Consider the following 19,972-nt stretch of genomic DNA (forward strand, 5'->3'; position numbering starts at 1 on the left):
GACTACAGCCAAACGAGGCAGTGTTACTTTGGGGGCCAAGGTGCAAAACACTGTACCAACAGTCACACACAGCACAAAGCGCACATAGCACATACAAGATAGCAAGCACATAAAGATATCAGTAAGATACAAGCACACAAACATAACCGTCCAGACCCAAGCCATGAATGCCTCAGAAATCTGCAGTCGACCGCAATACAGCTTGTCTTCTGCCGATCCAACAGTGGGGGGCAGCACTGATACCAGCCTGGATACCGCGTCACCCCATCCCCGCTGGAGTGCGCTGGTTCTGACACCTCTCTCCTAGCGGCTGTAAGCAAGCAACACTCGCACTTACAAGACAGCAAGCACGTATAAGATATCAGTAAAATACAAGCACAGAGTCATAAAAAAGTACAGCAGAGGCACAGCTCCTTCAGCCCATCTAGTTTATGCTGCCTACTCCTTTCAACCTGCACCAGGAAATCAGCCCTCCATACCTCCACCATCCATGTATCTATCCAAACTTTGCTTAAATGTTGAAATCAGGCTTGCACGCACCACTTGTGCTGGCAGCTCATTCCACACTCTCACGATCTTCTAAGTGAAGAAGTTCCCCCCATGTTCCCCTTAAACTTTTCACCTTTCACCCTTAACCACACTAGTGTGACCCCCCACATTAGACCTCACATCTAGGAACCAGTTCCTGGACCAGTGTGAATCACTCACCCCAACACTGAACTGATTCCCCAACCCCTATGGACTCAATTTCAAGAATGCTCCAACTCACGTTTTCAATATTATTTATTGCTTGTTTATTGGTTATTATTATTTTGTTTTCTTTGTATTTGCACAATTTGTCAACACACTGGGTGTTTGTATACCTTTGTGTGTGGTTCTTCATTCATTCTATTATGTTTCTTTGTATCTGCTATGAATGCCCACAAGAAAATGAATCTCAGGGTAGGATATGGTGACGTAGTGCATACTTTGATGATAAAATTGATCAGGCAGTCAGGGTCAAGGTTCAGCATTTTGTCTGTTGTCATCATTCTGTCACATGACTGCCTGCTCTGGAGGTTCCAATGCACAGGATCAAAGGGGGCTGCAGAAAAGTTTTAGACTCAGCCAGCTCCATAACAGACACAATCTTCCTTGCCACTGAGGGATTCTTCAAAAGGTGATGCCCTAGGAAAGCCATCTGACACATGCCCTTTTTATTTCATTACTATCATCAGGGTGGAGGTACACGAGCCTGAAGACCCACACACAATGTTTTCGGAATAGATTCTTCCCCTCTACCATCAGATTTCTGATCAATTCATGACCCATGAACACTACCTCACTATTCCTCTTTCGCACTAACTTATTTATTTTTGTAACTTGTCGTATTTTTACGTATCGTAGTGTATTGCTGCCACAACAAATTTCATGATACATGTCAGTGATAATAGACCTAATTCAGGTTTTGATTTTGAAAGACGACACCGCTTACAATATTACACGTTGTCCTCATTGCACTGGAGAATGTAATGCTGCTTATAAACCCGATTCTGACTTTGGGGCGATCATACCCTGGGCTCGAGAGTGGAAACTGAACACCTCCTCCTTTATATCCAGAGGTTATGGAATCTTTCCTTGCCACATATTCTACTGTGACTTAAAATAGGTACAACTTGGCAAATTCACTTTGCTCCTGTGTTGAAACTAATTGAAAGACATTAGAGAAGGAATAACTTTTACTTCTTAAGGAATAATAAACTCAGAATGTGTGAAATTAGAAGCAGCAAAACCACTCTACTGCAACACACACAAAATGCTGGAGGGATTCAGCAGGTCAGGCGGTATCTATAGAAATGAATAAACAGTCAACATTTCAGGCCGAGACCCTTTCTTCCGGACTGTAAAAGAAGTGAGAAAGCCCCAGAATAAAAAGGTAACAGGAGGGGAAGTACTAACTAGAAGGTGAAACGTGAAGCCCAGTGGGTGGGAAAGGTAAAGGCCTAGAGAAAGAGGAATCTGGTAGGAAGGGAGAGCAGCCTGTAGGAGAAAGGAAAGGAGAAGCAGCACCAGAGGTAGGTGATAGGCTGGTGAGAAGAGAGAGGAGGCCAGCATGGGCAAATAGAAGAAGAGGGAAGGGGGGAAGGAAAAAATTACCAGAAGAATAAATTGATGTCTGTGCCATCAGGTTAGAGGCTACCTAGATGGAATATGAAGTGACGTTCGTCCAACCTGAGGGTGGCTTCTCATGACAAACAAGGAGGCCGTGGACCAACATGTTGGAAGGGAATGGAAATTAAAATAGTTGGCCACTGGGAAATTCCACTCTTGGCAGATGGAGCGAAGGCACTCGACAAAGCGGACCCCCAGTTTACGTCGGGTCTCACCGATGCACAGGATACCTCATCAGGAGTTTGCCAGGTACTGCAAATGAGTAAGTTTTTCAGAACTGACCAGTCAAACAATACATCGACTACTTCAGGAAACAACCAATGTCAATGCTTACCCAGAGCTGAAGTTAATTAGATTATGCAAGTATTGGAATTCAACCAGCTAAGTGAAAAGAGTGGTGCATGTCTGCGATGTGCCAAGTAAGAATTTTATGATCAGTCTGCAATTCCAACCTCAGATTTATCACTGAGCCCAAATAGTGGGACAAAACTATTAAGCACAGCGGGCAGAAGATATTGAGACAGTAGGTAACAAATCTTAATCAAATATTAAACCTTCTTTCAGAATCAGAATCTGAATTAGATTTATTATCACTGACATATTGTGAAATTTGTTGTGGCAGCAATACATAAAAATACTATAAGTTACAAAAATAAATAAATTAATAGTGCAGAAAAGAAATAGTGAAGTAGTATTCATGATTCATGGACTGTTTAGAAATCTGATGGCAGAGGGGAAGAAACTATTCCTTAAACATTAAATGTGGGTCTTCAGACTCCTGTACCTCCACTCTGATGGAGAACAAAGAACATAATAAGAACAGAGCATGTGTCAAATGGTAAGGGTCCTTAATGATGGTGCCACTTTCTTGAGGTATCACCTTTTGAAGATATCCTCAATAGTGAGGAGAACTGTGCCCATTATGGAGCTGGCTGAACCTACAACTTTCTGTAGCCCATTTTAATAATGTGCACTGGAACCTCCATAGCAAAGACCATGGATGCTGGGACTTGGAGCTAACAATAAAGAATGGGGGAACTCAGCAGGTCAGGCAGTGTCTGTGAAAAATGGTCAATCGATATTTTGGGTCAGGACACTTCAGAGGAGGTTCATGAGAATGAAAGGGTTAATGCATGAAGAACATTTGATGGCTCTAGGCCCATACTCACTGGAATTTAGAAGAGTAATGCAAAGGGGGAGATATCTTTGAAACCTATTGAATATTGAATGGCCTAGATAGAGTGGAGAGGATGTTTCCCATAGTGGAGGAGTCTAGGACCTGAGGGCAGAGCCTCAGAATATAAGGATGCCGATTTAGAGAAGAGATGAGAAGGAATTTCTTTAGCCAGGGGATGGTGAATCTGTGGAGCACTTTGCCAAAGACAGCTGTGGAGACCAAGTCATTGGGTATACTTAAAATGGAGGTTGATAGATTCTTGATTAGTAAGGGCATCAAAAGTTACGGGGAGAAGTCAGGTGAATGGGGTTGAGTGGAATGGGGGAGCAGATTCAATGGGCTGAATGGCCTAATTCTGTTCCTCTGTGTTATGGTCTTGTGCTCTTAAGAACTATCAAAGGCCTTGACCCAAACTCCCAACTGTCCATTTTCTTCCATAGGTGCTGCTTGACCTATTGGGTTCATCCAGCAGCTTGTGTTAAACCAGTAAAGATGAATAAAGGGATTGACCCCAAGCCACTCTGTTGAACTCATTTTCTCAGTCCCATAACGTAAAGACACAGTTTCTTCATCTTCAGCACTGTGTCTCATGCCTCAGGTGTATAAGCATCAGAGGGGTTAAGAAAACCAGGAGGCGGATAGAATCTCACACTGCCTGTGCTCTAAGGAGAAGAAGAATATTTTCTCCTGGCCGGTCCACCCATTAAAAATGTAACTATACACTCTGCCTGTCTGTTTTTCTCAACACAAACATTGCATTCCCTCAATCTTCTACCTCATACCCTCAACTATTATTTGCTCTCTCTGGCCTCCTCAATCTAGCAACATCCACTAGGTCCCCAGGAAGCACCAACCCCCCATTCTCCAGAAGATCTCTGAACCCATTCCAGTACCTGTTCTCCAGGGTTGGCAAAGTAGCTCTCCAATTAAAAATGTAATGAGGAGAAGGCAGGAGAATGGGGTTCAGAGGGATAATAAATCACCCATGATTGAAAGACAAGAGCAGAGGTAATGTGCTGAATGGCCTAAGTCTGCTCCTGTGCCATATATTCCTATTGTAAGCCATACCTTTCCCACTCATTGGCAAATGTATTGGAGGATATGCTCTGGCCTCTATTTTGAACATGCCTTCTGCTTTGCACCTTCCACTGAGAAAAGGCTAGAGCCAACCTCCTCCAACCTTCTTTCCCCTTCCAAATTCCTTCTCAGCTCCATCCTCTTCCATGCCCCCTTCCCTTCACTCACCATTCCCTTTTCCTCCCTCCTTTTCCCCTCGAATCCTTCGAGCCCCTGCAAAAGTATGTAAGTGGAGCACTGTAGGAAGGCAATAAGACATGGCATAAATTAGCACTGTGCTTAAAATAGCCAAATTAGAACCAGTACACAAGGGATTAAAATGCACTTTAAATATATTTCTCATATAGCTTGGTAATTTGCAAGACCTTTGGTTGAAACTGTCTTGCAAAGTTTCATGATGAGCTATAGATGGATGATGTGCATTATCAATCCACATTTCAATCTCTAGACAGAACTAAATCTAAGTAACAGAATCTGTGATTTAATGTCATGGGAAACCTTCAAATTCCATTTACATCTTTTGAAATCTGATCTCGCACTTCATGAGATAGAATGCTAATGAGGAAGTATTACCATTTTCCTACAATCGCTTGTCTTTGATGATTCAGCAATCAGAGTCATTAAATCTGTATCATCTATGGTACATTGCTCTGCTTACATTAACTTTTGCTCCTAGTGATCAAGAAATATCTGACTTAATGCATTTCAGACCAGTGATAAAGAAGCAACCTCTACCCAAGGTGGAAGTTCCTCCGCTGCTATAGCGTGAACGGAACATAGAGGTTAAAAATTAGCTTTATTAGTCCAAAAGAATATAAGACCATAAGATATAGAAGCTGAATTAGACCATACGGCCCATCAAGTCTGATCCACTATTCCATCATGGCTGAGTTATTATCCCTCTAAACTCCATTCTCCTGCCTTCTTTCCATAACTTTTGATCCCCTTACTAATCAACAAATTTTAAACATTGCAGATGCTGGAAAGCTGAGACAAAGCAGAATTAATATATTAAGTCATCATGTCTTCTGCTTTTCATTCTGCAGATGTTGCCTGACCTACCAGATGTTTCCAGGATGTTTTTGTTGCTTCAATAGGTGTCTGGTTTCCACTCTGTGAATGCCTGCAAGAAAATGAATATCAGACACATAGGTATTTTGATAATACATTTACCTTTGAACTTTGAACGGTTAGTGGGAGGAGATCAGAAGAACAGGCAAACACCAGCAAGAAAACCGATTATTACTTACCATTTAAAGATAAAGATTAGCTTTATTTGTCACTTGTACATTGAAACATACAGTGAAATGCATCATATCAAATCAGCTTGGACTGTGCTGGAAAACCTGCAAGAGTCCCCATGCTTCTGTCACCAGCTGGACTGTGGGAGGAAACTGCAGCAGCTGGAGGAAACCCACATGGTCACAGGGAGAACGTATCAACTCCTTACAGACAGTGGCGCGAATTCAACCCCTATCTTACCGTTGACACTGTAAAGCGTTGGGCTAACCATGACCTCAGCTGATGGAATCTTGCTGAATATTACTTAGAAGTATTGAGGAGTTCAAGGGCACAGAACCTCACCATGGACCAGTTTTGCTTATTCCTAAAGAACATAGATGCAAATTCCTTACAGACAGTGGCTGGAATCGAACACCAATCGTACAGCTGTGAAGTGGTGCACTACCAGCTATGCTACCATGGCAACCTAATTTGCTCTATGAAACGTGTCAATGACCAGTCTCACCATGGACCAGTTTTGTTTATTGCTGAGGGACATAAATGCCAGACTGGGCGAGCGGCAAGAGCTGAGAGAATTGGTACAGAGTGAAACTTAACTGATTCGGGGCTGATGCACACTCGGCAGTCCCTGGACAGAGAACACCAATGGAATCAGCGCTCAATGGGGTGATCATAGCATTACAAAGACAAAGTCGCAATAAGGAGCACCGCTGCTGAGGCAGTGATAGCGTGCAGACTCAGTAATGAATTGTCCCGCTCTCTACAGCTTGTTACATTTCGGTGCATTCGAATTGCTACACCAGACCATGATGCAACCAGTCGGGGTACCTTGTAGAAGTTGGTTAAAGTGCTCGATTACGACTTGTACCTCCCAAGGAAGTAAAGGTGCAACCCAACTTTGTGTCATCTGTAAATTGGTTGGATGACATTCAACTCCCACTTCTCATCCTTAATGTATACCATGAATAGCTGGAATCCTTGACGCGAACCCTGACGCCATTAGTCACCGCCTGCCACTCAGAAAAAGACCCACAATATTCCTGAAACACGCACAAAATGCTGGTGGAACGCAGCAGGCCAGGCTGCATCTATAGGAAGAAGTACAGTCAACGTTTCGGGCCGAGACCCTTCGTCAGGACTAACTGAAAGAAAATATAGTAAGAGATTTGAAAGTGGGAGGGGGAAGGGGAGATCTGGAATGATAGGAGAAGACAGGAGGGGGAGGGATGAAGCCAAGAGCCTGAAAGTTGATTGGCAAAAGGGACACACAGCTGGAGAAAGGAAAGGATCATGGGACAGGAGGCCTAGGGAGAACAAAAGAAATACTCCTGACCTTTGTTTCTCAATGTCAACCCTTCAACTTACACTCTAATAGTGGGACAACATGAACAACCTTCCAATCTGTTCAGGACTGTACAAATGACCAGCAATGCATCAATCAATTCTGGGACCGTATTCCCATAATATCGCTATTCTATCGATCACTGCCTTGAATATGCTTATGGAGTGAGTTTCACCACCCTCCTAAGGAGAGAAGTCCAAAGGTACATGCTCTTTTGAGGGGAGAAATATATTCAAAAGCAGAGTCAGGTTTAATATCACCAGCATATGTCATGAAATTTATTGTCTTTGCAGCAGCAGTACAATGCAATACATAATAATACATAAAACTGTGAATTACAGTAAGTATATATATTAAATAGTTAAATAAGTAGTGCAAAAATAGAAACAAAACAGTAGTGAGGTAATGTTCAGAAACTGGATGGAAGAGAGGAAGAAGCTGTTCCTGAATGTGTGCCTTCAGGCTTCTGTACTTCTTCCTTCATGGTAGTATTGCATGCCCTAGGGGATGTGAGTCCTTAATGATGGATGCTGCCTTTTTGAGCCTTCGCTCCTTGAAGATGACCTGGATACTACGGAGGCCAGTGCCCATGATGGAGCTGACTAAGCTTACAACTCTCCGCAGCTTATTTCGATCCTGTACAGTAGACCGATCCCCCATCCCACAAACCAGATCGTGATGCAGCCAATTAGAATGCCCTCCACAGTACAACTGTTGAAATTTCCACGTGATCCTCAAACTTCTAATTAAATATAGCTGCTCTCATGCCTTCTTTGTAGCTGCATCGATATGTTGGTCCAGGATAGCTTCTCAGAGATATTGGCACTCGGAAACTTGAAATTGCTCACTCTTTTAACTTCTGATCCCTCCATGAAGACTGGTGTGTGTTCCCTCGTCTTATCCTTTTTGAAATTCACAATCAGTTCTTTGGTCTTTCTGACTCTGAGTGCAAGGTTGTTGCTGCAACACCACTCAACTAGCTGATGTACCTCGCTCCTGTATGCCCTCTCATCACCATCTGTAATTCTGCCAACAACAGTACCATCTGCAGATTTATAGATGACATTTGAGCTTGCCTAGCCACACAGTCATGGGTGTAGAGAGAGCAGAGCAGAGGGCTAAGCAAGTTCTGTCAAGTGGTGCAGTGGAACAGCAAGTAGTATTATTGTCTCTTTGTTCCAAGGCCCCAGGATTTATCCTGACACTTAGCATTTACACCTTCTTCCTGAGACTGTGTGAGTTTCCATTAGATACTGTGGCTTCCTCCCCCGTCTCAAAGACATGCTGGAAGGTTAACTGGCCACTGTGAATTACCCATTATTGTAGAGAAGTGGGAGAAAATAAAGGAAAATGGATGAGCACGTCTTCAAGCTAAGAAAACGAGGTGTGTTCTCAAACTGGAAGCCAGCACGTGCTTGACAAATAGCCTCTTTCTGTCCTGCTTTAAGTAAATGAGCTGATCCTTTATCTTTGACAGTGAGACTTATTTCTAGATATCCCAACCAGGAGTAGCATCACCTCTGTGTGAATTCTGTCAAGCTCATAAGAATACTTTATCACCTCTCATTCTCCTAAACCAGGGTTCCCAACCCCGGGTCCACAGACCCTTCAGTTAACAGCCGGGGTCCATGGCATAAAAAAGTGTTAGAAACCCCTGTTCTAAACTCTATACTATAAACCCAACCTATTTACTCTCTTCCTCATTGGGCAATCTTTCCTTTCCAGGATTCAAACATGTAAAATATTACAGTTCCTCTATTCCAGATGCTGGAAGTCCAGGTCAACACACTCAAAATGCTGGAGGAACTTAGCAGGTCGGACAGCATTTATGGAAGGGGAAAATTATTTATCATTTCGGGCCGAGACACTTCATCAGTACTGAACATTTCTATCGTTTCCTTAGCAACAAGGTTAACACCCTGTTAACTTTCTTAATTATTTCCTGCACCTGCCAATCTGCAGACTCACCTTTTCCACAATATGCACTTATTTACCTGCCAAAATCAAGAATTTCAGACGAATTTTGAACACTAACTCTACCAATCTGTATCCCTCAGTCGCCATCTTAAATAATGCTAAAGATTTGACAGAGCTCTCTTTTCTAATATTGACCATAAAAAATGGAGATTAAAGAAATTAGCTTTACTTGTCACATGTACAGTGAAATGCAACGCTTGGATCAATATGTCTGAATATGTGCTGGAGCCGGGGCTTAAGTGTCCCCCTGCCAACATAGCATACCCACTCTTACTAACCGTAACCCATCCGTCGTTTGAATGTGGGAGGAAACCAGAGCACCCAGAGGAAACTCAAGCAATCATGAGCAGAACATACAACCTCCTTTCAACAGCTGAACACTGATGTTGTAATAGCATTACACTAACCACTATTCTACCATGCCACTGAAATTTATTTCCCCTGCCCAAATAGAGAATTTCAGACTTGACTTTTATTCACTTATTTTACCTATCTCTATCTCTCTGTAGCCCTTTATGTTCCCTATAAATACTGTTTCCTTGTGCTAAATTTAAGTGCCCAGCCATATTGAAATGGTTGGGGTGTTGGGGTCAGAGGCGAGAGACGGCCCGGTTTAGGGCTTAGCTCTGCTGGGCTTGCTCAACCTCGAGTTGGGCTGAAGCCTTCTGAATCGGTTTCTGTGGACTTCTGAATTGACTACAGAGATGCCTGGTGTTATGAACTTCAGTTCTGAATGCTGTTTGCTTGCTTTATTGGTTGTTTGATTTTTTTCTCTCTCTCTCTCTCTCTCTCTCTCTGCACATTGAGTGTCCAACGGTCTTCTTTTGTTTAAATAGGTCCTATTGGGTTTCTTCATTTTGTAACTGCCTGTAAGGAGACAAATCTCAAGGTTGTACAAAGTATACATTCTTTGATGGTAAATGTACTTTGAACTTTTAATTTTTGCATTTTATTTGACAGAACAGCTTTTTCCAATCTTGGCCATAGAGGAAATATTGACCTGTATCCTAGGAGCTGCAAAGTTCAAAGTAAATTTATTAGTAAAGTACATTGTGTTATCACATACAATCCTGAGGTCCGTTTTCTTGTGGGCATACTCAATAAATCCATTGAATAATAACCATAACAGAATCAATGAAAGACCGCACCAACTTGGGTGATCATTCCTAAATGATGATTCATCCCTAAAAGGGTTAAGTTTCTCAACCCTGTGATGTGCTAGGGAAGTAGTGACTTTCATAGCTCAGGCTGTGATAGATTGGAATTGATCTGCCTAAACATAAATCTTTAGAAGAGCCCAGGCTCCAAATGAAGAGAATCAATTTCACAGGAAAGTTCGAGTAGACTAAAGTTGGCTCGTTAGTTGATGTTACTTGAGAGACAATACTGGAGCTTTTAAGAAGTAATACAAATGGTTCAAAGAGAACATTCACAGAAAAATAGTATTGCAGTGATTTCCTTCTTACTGCGACCAGGGAGAGGAAACAGTGGTTCTTGATGCTCAGAATTACAAATGGTAATATTCTATGCAGGAAACATAATACCTTATTGTTCATTTTAACAAGGGAATTGTTCACTTGAACAAGAGGGAGGCACAGTAGTGTAGTGGTTAGCACAATACTTTACAGTGCCAGTGATCGGGTTCAATTCTCTACGCTGACTGTGAAGAATCTGTATGTTCTCCCCATGACCGCATAGGTTTCCTCCGGGCACTTTGGTTTCCTCCAACAGTCCAAAGATGTATTGGTTGGTAGGTTAATTGTTCATTGTAAATTGTCCTGTGATTAGGCTAGGATTAAGCTGGGGGATTGCTGGGATGCATGGCTCAAAGGGCCTGTTTTGTGCTGTATCTCAATAAATAAAAAGAGTGCATTTCTGAGAGGCAGAATGTGTGTATTGCTTCTCATTATGTAGACAGGAAAGAGTACACAGTGTACAATCAATAGAGATTGATTTATTTAAATGTCCAGCACATACAAAAAACGCCTGGCATTGCCTGTACAATGATGTCCTCGCCTGTTGGAAAAGTGGAAAGGAATGTAGAAACCATTGGTGGCTGCTTCTGAAGGATTTTCACACACACCATTTCATGAACCAAAGCTGTGCTCCTGGCAGTTGGGTAGTTACAAGTGAAGTAACCCTTCCAAGTGATGGGGAAGAGGAAGTCCGGGGTCAAAGGTCAGATATGCTGTCAATGGAAGATAAGAGCAACAGATATGCCCAGCTGGTTTTAAATAGTGCTTTAGATAAGGCAGGTGATGTCATAAAGTATTTCTGAGTCTGCACCGTGAGGGTCAAAAGTCAGTACTCCATGACAACGACCTTCTGAAGTGAACTAGCTGCCGTGCACTAAGCACAATATGGAAGTAAATGGCAGGCAATGTCATGTCTCGCACACGTTACAGAGCATCTGAAATAGATCTCTGTTAAGCAAAACCACACTGCACTTCATCACACGAAAATCATGACTAATTTCTTCAGAGCTTTCCTGTCCATGAGGAGGAACAGGGGCCTTTGAGACACCTCTGTCATTCCATCAAATCACGGTGTGCATCTCATCTTTATTTACCATCTTTTAATCACCTGACGGACAGCTGTCAGTCTCTGACTGAACTACATTATTGCTATTCATTCCAGTTTTGGTAAGAGGCTGAACAATTAAATTTACTTCCCTTTTTATAAACATACACATAAGATTCTACAAACACAGGAAATCCAGAATGTTATGCAATCAATATTTCAATAATATTTGAGTAATCTGGTATACGTATTGCTTGATTAATTATTCTTTGCTTTAATAATTAATTACGGGTTATGTGTAAAAGTACATTAATTGTATACGTCATCACACTACCACATGCTATGTGCACGCCTCGCTTAAAGTAAAAGCAAAGTTGCACCTACATTTCAGGCTGCCGTGTCTTTCTTTGAATTAGTTTAATGTTTCGAAGTTAGAAAACGTAACACAGATAACCCATACAAAATGCTGGAGGAACTCAAAAGATCAGGAAACATCTACAGAAAGCAATAAACAATTTCTTTCTCCCTTCCTCTCCAGTACTGATGAAGGGTCTCAGTCTGAAAGTTCAACCTGGTACCTGGAGAAGCACGGGCAAATGTTGAAGTAACGCAGTATTCTGAAACTGGTTGGATTTTTTTCTCCACGGAGAATACATGATCGCAATAATAACGTGGATAACTAATTACACTATTAATGGAACTAATTATCACTGAACGAGGCAACAGTCTAAAGGGAGATGGCAGTTTCCTGTGTGTTTTACTATAGTAAGGCACAGTATAAATGCAAGAGTTTCTGCAGATGATGGAAATCCAGAGTAACACACACACACACACAAAATGCTGCAGGAGCTCAGCAAATTAGGCAGCACATAATCGACGTCTCAGCCAAGACCCTTAATCAGGACTGGAAAGGTAGGGGGAAGAAGGCAGAATAAGATGGTGGGGGTGGGGGGGAGGAGGAGGAGAGGGAGGGAGGGAGAGAGGAAGAGAGGGAGAGAGAGAGAGAGAGAGAGAGGGAGAGAGAGAGGGAGGGAGGGAGGGAGAGAGGAAGAGAGAGAGAGAGAGAGAGAGAGAGAGAGAGAGAGAGAGAGAGAGAGAGAGAGAGAGAGAGAGAGAGAGAGAGAGAGAGAGAGAGAGAGAGAGAGAGAGAGAGAGAGAGAGAGAACACAATACACAGCCTGCCAGGTGATAGGTGAAGCAAGGTGAGACAAAGGTAGATGGATGGGGGAAGGGAAATGAAATGAGAATCTGGGAGGTGATTGGTGGAAAAGGTAAAGGGCGAAGACTCCCTTTTTATGCCAGCTTTGTAATGCCTCCTATTTCTTGGTCTTTTTCTTGTCTCTGAATCCAGATCTGAATGAGAAATTACACAGGATTTAAAATTGCACTCAAATCCTTCCTTTTGTCAAACTAGACTAGATTAGATTAAATTACACACGTACATTGAAACATACAGTGAACTGTGTCGTTTTGCATCCAATCAGTGAGGATTGTGTTGGGCCACCATGCTTCTAGTGCACAGCTTACTAACCTTTATCATTGCTTTGGGATGTGGGAGGAAACAGGAGCGTGAATTCTCTGGGATAATTTACAGATGGCAGCAGGAATTTAACCCTGATCTTACAGCTGGCACCATAACAGCACAATGCCAACCACTATGCTACCATGCCACCCCATCTACTGAAATTTGGGGTGAAACATCCAATATTAGCAAACTGCTCTCTAGTCGAAGCAAGGAGCATTGGATGAACACTCCCTACCAGGCACCATGAACAAAGCAATAACACATTAAGCATTTTTAAATTATTATTTTTATTATTTATTGAGACACAGTGCAGAATAGTTGTACTTAAGGGTTGTAAGTTTCTCATAAGTAAGCAAAAGAAACGATAGCTTGCTGACAGCGAGTTTTTAACTGTTATTCTACCTATAGGTAATTATTACAGCCTTCTTCAAGAAATTTGGTAATTAGATTAATGCCAGTTGTGTTGCTTCCCAGCATCGAAGCAGAAGAATTCTAAACAGGCTTCAGTCAGAGAAAGTACTAATTGATATTCTAATCTTCTGGTTGATATATATCGACTGTGAACTTTTATTTAATTAGTCTGTCATCTGCAGAGCTCAGGTGGACTTGCTGAAACAACATGAGAGCAAGGCATTTGTCAGAAAATATCCTTTGTTGGGACAGGGCCCAGTTTTGACGATGGGACAGACTATCCTTAATCTCCACACTTCAGTGCTTCTTTTCAAGAAGTTATCTGCCTGACTACCAAAGCATCTGCCAGATGCCCATGCCCTCAACTGCTAAGCACTGGCAATTCCTGAGTGACAGGCAGGGAGTGGTTCTCCATCAGCAATATGCTGGCACCCCAGAGATACTTAACAAGCAACAAATCCACAGAGTAGTCTGGTTAACTTAGTTTGCTTTGTGCTGCATTTCGGTAAAGCGAGTTAAAAAGCAATTCTAATCATTTGCCACACTATCACGTTTTTTTTTAAATGTGCACCGTGTATTCATGTTACATAATCATTCACCTTTAAAAGCAGCGACGTGGCAGTGGGTGTCCTGGCAGTGTAGCAGTTTGCGCGCCGTTATTATGGCTCGGGCGGCCGAGTTCGGAATCCGATTCCAGCGCCATCTGTAAGGAGTTTGTATGCTCTATCCGTGACCACGTGGGTTTCCTCCGGCTGCTCCAGGTGGACAGACGCACCGGTTGGTAGGTTAATCAGTCATTGCGAATTGTCCTGTGATAACGCAAGGGTTAAATAGGAGGGTTGCTGAGCAGTGTGGCTCATTGGACCGGAAGGGCTGTATCTCTAAATAAATAAGTACTTATTTTGAACCTAAAAGTCATTATTACAACTCAGAAACTTGTCACTTGACTCCAGGACACTTTGGGTCAACACTACATACTTTCCTAATATTGATTAGATGAAAAGAAGAGAGCAAGATTATAGGGGGGGGGGTTAATGGATTTTGGAGGGAGGGGTGGAGATAATCCACACCAGAAAAATTCACGTCAGTGACATGCAATACAGCGCGAATTATTTTATTATATGGTAAATGAAATGCATATCAGTTTTTCTTGACTTTAGTCTGTATTAAAATTTCCTGAACTAGATACAGATTTGTTAACAATCATTTACAGAAACTACTCTTGCAAAATCAGAAATTTACCAGCACAAGACACGGCTGGAAGCTGAATAACAGGGAGAAAATCGCTTTAAAATACAATGGGTCCACAGCAGTTTCAATGTGGTAGAGAGATTTTCTTATGCAGATTTACAAATGGAATTGTCCATCTGTGCATTGGCAATCCCAGGTATTAGAACATAATTATGAATAGCAAATATAAGCAATTGTAATAATTTCACAAGTAGTGTGAAGTCTCCTGGCAGGTCTGTGTGGGGCTGACCTGGTATATGCCCCTCGGCGCCCAGTCACCAACACTTGCTCAGCACATCCCCCAAGGGTGTGATTGACGAGGGAGCTCTGTGCGACTCCAGTGCGCAGAAGGTGAAGCAACGTGGTCAAATTTGAGAGTTCGGCTCAGTTATCTTTGCAGCCAGCACGTTAGTTAATGATGCAGATTGTCTGATGACAATCTAAAGTAAAGAAGAGGCATAAAGATTGAGCATGGTGGAGAGCTTTGCCGTCTCTGTAGGTTTGCCACAGATGTCCATGCAACAGCTATGAAGGTTCCCTCAGTTACTGCCAGACAGATATGCCGATATAGTCGGTGGTATAATTTTGACCATGGTCATTCTAGCTCTGCTGACAGCTGAACTTCCTGGCATGCTTTCTTTCGTGCCATTAAATACTGCAACTGGGACGTCTTAAAAAGCAAAATCATCATTAATTTTCCATTGACTTGCCAAATAGCACAGATTTCAGTTTGTGGTTAGATGTTTTGTCATTCCCGAAGGTGTAATAGAAACTTGGATCGCCTATTTTATACCCTGCCTTTCTCTTTACAATTTCTGTGTTCTGTTTCAGTCATTTGAATGATATTTTTTTCTCCAGCGATTTTACAGCCAATTCCCAATTTAAAACGGTTCTAAATTCCGAAGGAAATATTCCAATCGATTAAAAAGAAAACCCCAGAAAAATAACATTAAAAAGACCCTGAGAAAAAATAAAAATGGAAGGGTGATGTGCAATGTGCACACTCTTTGAAGAGCTGCTCTGTGCTTGAAGCTGCCCTTTTCACATGCTCCAAACGGACAAGAGGGTAATCACCCGAGGGGTAATTTGACGACATTTAAGTATGAAGTTTTTGTACAGAATGTGTGAGAGAAGTTTCAGCTGGCTGCATGAACATGCACAGCTTGATCCGAGTAGAAATGAGCTGGCACTTTCTCCTGACATAAATATAAAAAGGTAGCAAAGTGACAATTTGTAGTTATTGGATGGTTAGATCCAATTAATATTTGCTGTGATCCCATTTCAGAAAATTTCTGATCTAGATCTATAATACATAGTGCCAGCAGGGCTGAACAGGATGTATTAATTCAGCCTGAACACGAGAACATTTTTAAGTACCTATTTTACCCTCAGAAGAGAGAGATGAGATGAATTTAAGGGCATAAGTTTAACAGCGATGTGACCGATGTTCCTTTCAGTTAAGAGAACCTTCTGTGCCTCTTCTACAAACTTCACATACCAGACACTTGATGATTTTTGGCAGACAATCACACCATCCTAGCATCAAGCAAAATATTATGCTTGCGTGATAAATGAATATGATATTACTAACTGAACATCCACAGACAATGTTTACTTGAGCTGAAAGGAATCAGTTTTCTGAGGGGCCAGATGGTATACTTACTTCAGTACCTGGCCATAATCATTTATAGCAGATGTAAGGTGATTTAATTCTTATACCATGTTTTTTACAAAATGCAGGAGACTTCTGTTTCTACTGAAAAGAGGAGATTAACAGATTATTTGACAGATTAAAATTATGAAAGATTTGATCGTGAAAGCAGAAACAAGCTGCTTCTCCGAGGTTTAGCTTAGGGGTTTTATGAGATTTCAGAAGCCAACAGAAGACAGTGCAGTGGCAAATCATAAACACGAGAGATTCTGGAAATGCTGGAAATCTTGAGGGTCGACAGAAATTGCTGGAGGAACCCCCCTTCCTCTCCAGTGGAAGTAAAGGTTCAACTGTTTATTTTGCTCTACTGAATTCCTCTAGTGCTTTGTGAGTGTCCCAGGGAGCCACAAATCACGCAGTGGTCAGTGCAACGCTATTACAACTTGGGGTGTTCTGGAGGTCAGAGTTCAATTCCCGCTGCTGCCTGTAAGGAGTTTGTACGTTCTCCCCATGAAGCACATGGGCTTTCTCCGGGTGCTCCGGTTTCTTCCCACAGTCCAAAGACGTACCAGTTAGTAGGTTAGTAAATTGTCCTGTGATTAAATAGAAGGGTTGGTGGGCAGAAACAGCTTAATCCACACTGTATCTCTAAATAAAAAAAATAAAGACAGTGGAATGAGCTAGGAGAGCTTGTAATTGAAATAAAACTCCTTTATTTCTGCTGGTAATCAGAAGTACCCCTTTGGTAGAAGATTAGCTCTCTAATTTAATTATAGCTGTAAAATAAGCTACTACTTTTTCATTCAGGCAGCATGCCACTGTGAACAGTAATTGAAGGTATTTACCAATTCCTACAAGGCAGTAAAACATTTTGTTGTTCTTTATAACCGCTAGCAATTTAGATCCATCAAATTGCAGAGAACTTAGTGATGCCAATCTATACATTCAGTCGTTACTGTCCTGTGAAACATTAGCCTCTTTTAATCTTTAGTCTGCCATGAAGTCACAAACCGCTAAACATTATCTATAGACCTGGGTGTGGAGGATGCCGTCAAATCTTCATAGCCTGTCCTGGCACATTAGAGACTACAAACAGCATCGTGAAGTGTCTTTGTTCATGGTATGGTCTTCTTCCTTCATGCTTTACATTTTCAGGTCTTTAACCTGTTACAGTGTTGGCCGGTGGTGTCGTGGCATCCGCACTGGACTCCGAAGTGAGTGGTCCCGGGTTCGAATCTGGCCGGCTCCTTGCACGCTTCCCATCCTTGCCGGGAAGAGCATCGAGCTAGCAACTCGGCTCTGTAAAAAACAGACAAAAATGCTAAAGAACTGGCAGGGTTGCCGTGTGATGCACAACCGGGCGCGGAGAAGAACAACGGCAACATGTTACAATGCAGGCGTGACCAATTTGTTATCACCGCATTGCACTTGGAAAAGAGTATTCAGTGGTTTGCAAAGTTTGCTGGTTTTATACTAGCGAAGGTCAAGATTTTCACTCCTGTTCTGTACAGCAACTACTTTGGCAGTAATGCTCCATACACACAAGTGGCAACACTGCCATTGATAAACAGCACTGAAGCCATTGACTAGGAACGTGAAGAACGAAAAGGCACTGCGTGGTTTATTCTCGTAAATTTTTTGACTATGAATAAAGTTTATTTTGTTAAAAAAATACTCCATGTGAGAATGTTGATTTCTAAAGGTTACTGAGTGACAGAAAGAATCACTACAGTGCTGTGCAAAAGTCTTAGGCACCCTAGCTACATACAGTATATATGCCTAAAACATTTGCACAGGACTGTACGTATCGATCAGATAAAATCAAATCAAATCAAGTTTAATTATCATTTAAACCATACATACAGTCAAATGATACAGCGTTACCCTGGGGCCAAGGTGCATAACATACACTCAAAATAGTGAGAGAAACAAAATACACATCATTACGTAAGAAAATACATGTATAGTCCAAAACCCTGAGTGACATTCCAATTGATGGTACAGCTCCTGGAAAACCAGCCAATGGACCCATTGTTCTTGGAGTGCAGTTTAGGCTGATGATGATAAAAAAACATGTTTTAAAAAGAAGGAAACCCCTTTGGTTGGCCCGAGAGGCCGCTGCGTTCGAACGCGCTGCCATCTTACCGTAACTTTACATGGTTATAAAGTTGAATAACAATAAATGTGAACTTGAAAACTTGAACTTGTACTGCAATATTGATGAAATAGCTTGTTAACATAGTTGTTGAATCCGCAGTGATTAATTTAAAACACTTACTGACTTCTGGGATGAAATTGTCAATTATATGGATAGTATTTCCATTTCAAGGCGATTTTAATCTCTACATTTCTGAAAGGTCCTTCATGAGAGTGCTTGTTTGGACTGAGTAATTTCTCTGTGTATTCTATAAAATCCTTTTGATGATGAAACTGCTTGTGCTGTGCCCTCTCATTCACTTGGAACCATGGTAATGGATCATCTGTTTACAGTGACGTATCCTTTACAAAGTAAGAAAATAAGAATGTGGCTGTTAATTCTCTGCACATTGATACTGAGACATCATCGCTTGTTGAAACAAGTCAGCTGTTACAGCCAGCTTTGTACATGCCTGATGCAGGCGTGACAGTGGCCAGTGCTGAGGCCTTCAGGAGCGACTGCAGTTGAACTTTAGAGTGTGAGGCAAAATGATTTGTGACACTGCCAATAGATTACAGAAAGAAAGAGAGAGGGGAAGGAAGGAAATAAGGGAGGGAAGGAGGATAGATAGATGGAAGAAAAGAAGGAAAGAAGGAAGGAAGAAAAGATGGAGTGAAGAAAGGATGGACGGAGGAAAGGAAGGAAGGAAAGTGGGAAGGAAGGAAGGAAAGAATTGGAGCAGAGGGACCATGATCAAAGGGTTACCTGGTCATAGAGAATAGAAGATATCTTGGACCCCAAAGCAGATGAGAGCATTTGATGTATGTAATTTATACAATTTAACTGGAACAGCTGTGATTTAATGATAGCATAGGGAAGATTTTTCAGGTTTTTTTTGATGGGCTGAATGGCCTAATTCTGCTCCTATGTCTTATGGTTTTATTATTCTGGACATGTTGTGTATATGAAACAACTGATTGGAAAATGGCATGTTGAACCACAACACTGGGTCCTCAAATCTGGAAACCTGGCAGAAGATTCTTTCTCATCAATCACACAGGCATATTTGTCATCTCATTTTGTTGTATGCTCCGTTGTAGAAAGGACATTAAAACCATCAGAAGTTTACAGCATGAAGCTTGCCAGAGAAAGGAAACCTGGAACCAAAAGAAATTCAGATGTCAAAAGTATTTCACTTAAGCAGAGAAAACTAAGGAGGTATTGCATAGCATTTTTCAAATATGAAGACTTTGGTAAAAAAGGGAAGAGAATCTACCTTTGCAGCAAGATCATGAGACGTGGGTGGACTGGAGCAATTCATTAGTGCAGAAGGCCATTGCAGCTTGCAGTGTTTTGCCTCAGTGGAGTGTCAGGGCAGAGTCTATTTCACTTTTTAAAGGACAAAATGAATAATCACTTAAGGGGAAGAATCCATAACAGTACTTTAGTGTAGTGCAAGGAGAATGGTAGCTCACTCTCTTCAGGAAGACAGTGAGCTTCTGGAAGACAGTGTTCTTGAGGAAGACAGTGAG

Source organism: Hemitrygon akajei, chromosome 20 (genome assembly GCF_048418815.1).
Source record: "Hemitrygon akajei chromosome 20, sHemAka1.3, whole genome shotgun sequence".
Taxonomy (NCBI): Eukaryota; Metazoa; Chordata; class Chondrichthyes; order Myliobatiformes; family Dasyatidae; genus Hemitrygon; species Hemitrygon akajei.